Source organism: Grammomys surdaster, unplaced genomic scaffold (assembly GCF_004785775.1).
Source record: "Grammomys surdaster isolate TR1022 unplaced genomic scaffold, NIH_TR_1.0 125901, whole genome shotgun sequence".
Lineage (NCBI taxonomy): Eukaryota > Metazoa > Chordata > Mammalia > Rodentia > Muridae > Grammomys > Grammomys surdaster.
The window spans coordinates 315,128-322,180 of record NW_021620725.1 but is presented as its reverse complement, the minus strand read 5'-3'; the positions used below and the strand labels follow the sequence as shown (position 1 = coordinate 322,180).

Below are 7,053 nucleotides of genomic sequence, written 5' to 3'. Positions count from 1 at the left end.
TATATATATATATATATATATATATATATATATATATATATATATATGTATGTATATATATATTCCTTCTAATGTATCACATGCCCTTTCACATGTCTGCTTCAGCAAAACATCATTTGACATAACTGACTTTCCAAAGAAAGAAGCAAATGAAGTTTCCACTTCAGCACACATTTTCCTTTATGTTTTTCTAGCTTTAATTTTGCCCCCATTCAAACAGCTTTTAGACCTTGAAAGTCATTATTTTCAATCTGAGTACTTTATATTTTCCCCTCTTAATGCTGTTGCTGTATGCACACATGTGCATGTTCTGAATGTTCTGCACACACACACACACACACGAATGGAGAGAATGCTTTAACAAGTTAAATCATAAAACAATATTAATTCTGTCAATACTTTAGACCTCTGCTTTCATCTAATCTTTGAGCTGGACTTATACATAGGACCCGGCTTAGAACAGAGTTAATCTCTGGAGTTACCCACTTCTTTTCTATACGTTCCTATATGCTTTGAGGACAATCTTCTCTAGGGCCTCCCTTGATGCTTGCTGTGTCCTGGAATGTTCCTAACTAGTATCTCTATTTATTAGAACAAAAATTCAGGAAGTAAACTGTCCAAATGTGGTGCAGCGCCTTAGCCATGCTGTTAAGAGCCCAGTCTGCTAGACCCTCTACGGTTTTAGCCTTCTTGGCTCCTTGTCTCCTGGTTCAGTCCAGCTCAGACAGCAGCAAAGATCTCATCCACTTTGGAAATAGAGTAGTGTCAGCAGTGCCTATTTCCTTTCCATCAGTGAAGAAAAACCTCTAGAAGTCTCCAAACTGTAAGGAAATAGGGGGCGGGGTGTGGGCGGTTTGGTAAAACTGGAATCCTACAGAGGAGAACAAAGGAGAATCAACAGATCTCTCAATTAGCTAGCTGATGACTGAGAAAGACAATGAGTCACTGATGGGAAACATTCCTACATGGAAGTGAGTGAGGCTTCCTGCACAGCCGAGCATCCCGCTGAGGGGTGTGCACTCTCTGGGGTCAGACCTTCTGAACTGCTACATGTGGAATTGCAGCTGGCTCTGTGGCTTCATGGTCTATGAACTGGACATAAATTGGAGATTTCTGTTCTGGGTAACTGGGGAGATTTACGGCTGTAGGGAAGATATGTCTGACCCCAGAGGATTGTCTCTGTGTCAAAGGGGGAGATAATAGAGAATAATATTTGCTCTTAACTAGAGGCCTCAAAGTTAATGTCTTATCAAAAGATGTCCAAAGAGCGTGTGCTAAAATAAGAATCACCCTGTTCAAAACGCTGATTCTCCTTCCTCGTGAATTAATAGTTATTCTTATACCTCCTCAGCCTTAGTGTTAAACTTAGTATTTATTTGAAAACTGTATCTGGCTTCTGAAATTATGTGGGTCACCTCTACCCTCTAAATGCTGTAGTTAACGTACAATTTATGTACGGTTGAATGCTTAGACTTTAATTTACCAATCAGTTTTAGGATGTGTATAAAGTACCAATCCCGCTGGCCTTATATGTCCATCTCTGTTAGTCCTACCACTGTACACCGGCAGAAAACATTATAAATGTGGTTTCTATCCCCGAAGGTTATTTTAGAATTTCATATAAATGGAGTCATTCGGAATACACAGTAATACTCAAAATTAACCTGTAAGCCCTACCTGCCCAAGGACCAGGTAACTTCCTGGAATGGTGGGAGTTGTGGTTCTGGAATATAACAAAAACCTCATGACAAAGTATGGTGGCCTATAGGTTTGTCTTTATATGTATACCCTTGCAAGAAGCGTCCCGGAGCCACTCAGTTGGGAAGTTGCAAGGAGTGATCCTGAACAAAGCCCATCTCTTGGTCAGTATTTAATATTTAATAAAGCTTGCTTCAAATTTGGCCTAAAATGGTGGAATTGGTTTTTCTCTGTTAAATCTCAGAATTAACAACAATATCTTTATTTTGGCTTCTCACATTTAATGGTTTTCTCAATGATTTTGAGATTGATCCATGTTATGTGTGTCAATAGATAAACCTTTGTATTCTGTATTCGTATTTGATCCTACGACTGTGTCATAATTTCATACTTAGCGTCCTGATACCAAATGCCTGGACTTGTTTCCAGCTTTAATCTGTTACAAACGAATCTACTATGAAGGGGGTTAAATATTTTATTTGTCTTAGATACAAAACTAGAAATGAATTGCTGCCTTACATGAAAATGCATGGTTGAATTTTAAGAAATTAAGTGGTTTTCTGACACCCCCTTTTACACTCTCACTAACAACATGTACCTTCTCTTGTTACTCCTAGTCCTACCCAGTATTTGGTCAGTCTTTTTACTTTTTCAGAGACTGAGTCATGGTATCTTAATTTGTGTTTTCATCCCTGATGTTGATACCTTACTTATTTTGGTCTGTTCATTGATATTTGTAGGTCTTCTTTCATATAGTAGCTTCAAAACTTTTTACTCAATTTTTGTTGGGTTATTTTCCTTTTTATTAAAGGCATGAGTTCTTCATATATATTTTTTTTTTTTTTTTTTTTTTTGTTTTTTCGAGACAGGGTTTCTCTGTATAGCCCGGGCTGTCCTGGAACTCACTCTGTAGACCAGGCTGGCCTCGAACTCAGAAATCCGCCTGCCTCTGCCTCCCGAGTGCTGGGATTAAAGGCGTGCGCCACCACCGCCCGGCTTCATATATTTTATATACAAGTCCTTTGTCCAATACATACATTGCAGATTAAAAACAAAAACCCAACAGTTAAGCCTCTGCTTTGTACGTGCCCACCTCCTGCAGCAAGAATTCACAACACAGGCCCTTATTTACTCTTACAAACCACAGATAGGCTTTAGAAAATACTCATCTTCGATGTTGATGTAGCTGGAAGCTGCCTGCTGTAGCCAAGACCACACCATTTTAAAAGTTTTGTTTTTGATTGGCAAACAGTTGCCTTAGGACCCTTTGGCCGGTTTGGAAAGTTGGGCAAGTACCCAAAAGCTCAGTCATTCGGTTCATAAACTGTTGGAATGCTGGGCTTCTGTTTTCTAGGGAGAAGTGGGTCGCAGTACCCTCTTGCCCAGGACAGAGGACTCTTCCGCAACACCTCAGTTTAGGCAAAGCCTTGGGGCATGCTGCGCATGCGCTAAATAGCCTGTAGTTCCCCTCCCCCACATCACTACTAGCAGGCAGAGTGGCGTTGCTGTGGCAACCGCAGTAAACGGAGTCCTTGGGCTGGTGTGACTAGAAACTAGCTGCTGTAGTGAACACCTCCGGTAAGTGGGCTCTTAGCCTAGGCTGGGCTGTCCCTACGAGCCTTCCTTAAATTTGATATCGACCCAGAGAACAGTGAACTCCACCTTTTAGGTGAAACTAGTGTGGTCCAGTTTCCCAGGAGCACTGTCCTGGTTCTCAACGAAAACATCTGAAGGAACCAGTACGGGTTAGACATTTGCACAGCTCCTGCCTGCAAGGAACTGGTGATGCAGGTTAAGAAGCAACCAGGTAGCCAGAGAAGTTAGGTCACCACAGAGGGAAGAGGAAAGCCTGCTAGAAACGTGCCTGGGTCAACAAAGCCACCCCTGCCCACCCTTAGCTGTGAGTCTTGTCAAGTAGGCCCTTCCACACTATTTTCCTTATCTCTAAAAAAAATGGCTGTGTTTGCCTCCTGGGGTTCTTGTTAGGATTCGAATGCAGGCCAAGTGTCTCGGGGGTGCGGCTGAATACTGGCAACGGGCAAAGGCGGTAGGAAGCGATTGCACAGTGTATTCGGTTAGTCATGAGTGGTCTTACTTGCCTGCTTAGTAAGACACTAGAGAAAGGGGCTAAAGGGGAGTAGGAACAAAGACCGGGGCGTGAGATGCTGCCCCGATCTACAACCCCACCAGGAAGGGCTTTTATGCCATGATGAGGGTTTGTATTGCGTTCTACTGTGATGGCAACACTCAGTCACTCAACGCTGTAAACAGGAGTGGCATTCTGGTAGCTCTTTCAAGAATACAAAGGACAAGGACAGAAAACGGATTAAGTTGTCATGGGAGTGCTGGGAACTGAACCCTGGTATTCCGGAATAACGGCCAGTGCCCTTAACTGCTAGGGCATCTTTCCTCTCCAACTCCCACGACAAGAAATTTTAAAGATAAAATGGATTGTAGGAACAGAGGCTATCTATGGTGACAGTGAGCCTGGTACTTGAAGAGGTGGGGACAAGGGTGAATTCAAAAGTTTTCATAGCTGGCCGCTTGGCATCCGGTCTTAGAAATGCATTGCATGAGGTGGGTGAGAGGAAAAGACTCAACGTCTAACTGTTCTTCTTTCTCACTTGCAAAGTTATGATATTAACATCTGCCTTGTGTTTTAAAAACAATGAGATAATGTGTGCAGAAAGTTTTAGAACTGTGTTTGGCATCAGATAAGAACCAAAGCAACAATCAATCAATCAATCAATCAATCAATCAAGCAAGCATGCAAGCAAACAAAAGACCCCATCACAAGCTATGATTTTTTTTTCTACCACTATATTTCACAAAGTAAAGTCAAACTTGAGTTGGTTTCCTACATCAGTTACTGGTTAATAACTATGACTCGCTCCAGCACACTGCAGAGATTGTTCAAGATTTGGGGAGTGAGAATCGGCCCCTGGACACTGGTGACTATGTCTGAGCAACGCCCCCTTGTGGAGTCCTGTATCTGGCTTCCAGCCAATCCCTTAGGACACACAGTCCTCTGCACTGTTGAGAACTTTTGCTCTGTACATTTTCTTAGGATTAACTCAAAACTGGACAGTCAAATTAATGAGTTGGTTAAAAGAATTGGCTATAGGCTAAATCAACAAGCTTGAATGTCATAAAGAGAGCTTTAACAATCATTCTGCAAATAGATTCCCAAACCTAGTTAGTCTATACTGGTTGTCTATTAAGAAGGATGCAGTAGAGAACACACAAACAAGGATTTCTCATTCTCATTGTTATATACTGATTTAGACGAGTCAGCATACCATTATTCTGTCTGCTCCCTCCAAAGATGAAACCTTAGCCTGTCTTCGAGGAATGCAGTGAATGTCTCCAGTCAGTGAGGAGATGAGGTAAACTGAAGGTCCCTCACTTCTGGCACTCATCCAGAAAAGATTTAAAAAAAAATCTAAGAAGGTAAAAATTTTGAGAAACTATCTAGTGGATTGACAATTAATTTATTTAACTATTATAAGTTTGAAAAAAGTTCAAATGATGTCATGGAGGACTAGTTGAAAGAACTAGAGCACTGCATCCAAGAAAGGATGTCTGAGCAGAGCAAGCTGTAACTATCTGAATGGCTGCAGCCTGCGTTCTTTGTGTTCTCAAAAGACAGAGGAAAAGCCAAAGGGTCCAAGCCGGAGAGAGAGGTGTGAGGTAGTCATATGTAGAGCAGAACGCGAACGGAATACGCCACACTCGTAGATGAACCGTTGGAATGGAAGATGGTTGGCCATGTCTTAAAATGCCCCATCTTCACTTATTTGAGACCATGTCTAATATTAATAATCTCAGCTGTTTACATACCCCATGGCTGTGTGCCACTTCCCTCTCTCTGTTTATTCTTTCAGAATTTCATACAGTGTATTTGGATCATCTTTACTCCTCCCCCAACTCTTCCCCAGATCCAGCTCTACTTCCCTTCTCACCCATCCTTGTGTTCTCTTCTTACTTAATTTTTAGACCCCTGAGTCCAGTTGGTGCCGTCCGTACACTCTTGGCTGTGTGGCCTTCCGCTGGAGCCACACCCCATTCTCAGAGCTTTACAGCTTTGACTCCCTATGTGTTCTGTACTGATCTCAGGTCTATAAAGTAGGCTCCACATTTCTAAGATGAGAATATGAGTACAGAGAGCTATTTAATACTTAACATTTACCAACTTAAACCCAATTAGACTAAATCAGAAGCCAACATTCCCAGCCTGGTCAATAATACCTTAGGCGACTTTTCTAACATTGCTGGACCAGATGTTGTGAATGTGTACCCTATACTGGGAAGGATGCTGCACTAGGTAAGACTTATTTCTGGACCAGTGAAATGGTTCAACCGTCAAAGACACTTGCCACTGGATGGACAATGCAAGCCAGATGACCTGGGCTCCATCCTGGTAACCCAAGAGGTATGAGAATTGCCTATGTTAATTTGAACTTTGATCCTATTATTTAGAGATGGTTCTCGATGTGTTGCAGAGGCTGGGCTTGAATTCTTGGGCTCAGGAAATATTTCTCCCCTCAGCCTCTTGGATTGCTGGGACCGATGATGCATGGAAGCATGCCTAGATTCAGATCATAATCATTGAGTTTCACATGTGTTAAAGAACAGCCATATTATTGCAAATGAAAGCATCTATCATATACGAGAAAGCTATGTATTTCATACAAAACCCTGGTTCTTAGCATTTGTTCTTACACCTGGATGCGTAAAGGTTTGCTTGGCAAATGACACTATTAATTCTGTGGGTTTTTTCCCAAGTAATTCTGAGGCAGCCAGAGTTGAGAACTATAGACATTATTCATCACACACACACCCACATGCACACACACACACACACACATACACACACACACACACACACATATATATATATTTATATATATGCATACACACAGATAGTATCTATAGACATTATTATTATTATTTGGTTTTTTGAGGAAGGGTTTCTCTGTGTAGCCCTGGCTGTCATGGACTCACTCTGTAGACCAGGCTGGACTCGAACTCAGAAATCCACCTGCTTGTGCCTCCCAAGTGCTGGACTAAAGGTGTGTGCCACCACTGCCTGGCCATAGACATTATTCATATATATGTACGTATACAAAGACAGAAAAATCAAGGATCCTACTGATAAGTTAGGTGAAATGAGCCATTTCAAGCCAGATTAGATTATATTACATGCAGGTTTACTGGGATGCTGCTCTCGGGCAAGTTCACCGGCCCCAAGGACAGAGGCCAGGGGAGTCATCATGGGAAGAGAGAGAGAAGAGAAGAGAAATGAGAGAGAGAGAGAGAGAGAGAGAGAGAGAGAGAGAGAGAGAGAGAGAGAGA

The 7,053-nt window shown here is 42.0% G+C and overlaps 1 protein-coding gene across 1 annotated transcript in view; it reads left to right on the top strand.

Moving 5' to 3' along the window:
* The first annotated feature begins 3,226 nt into the window (after positions 1-3,226).
* Cfap44 (cilia and flagella associated protein 44) overlaps positions 3,227-7,053 on the top strand; it is an 81,252-nt gene continuing 77,425 nt past the window's right edge. The window contains exon 1 of the mRNA XM_028752409.1: positions 3,227-3,276. The gene's annotated coding sequence lies outside the window, so the exon portion shown is untranslated. The remainder of the gene's footprint in view (positions 3,277-7,053) is intronic.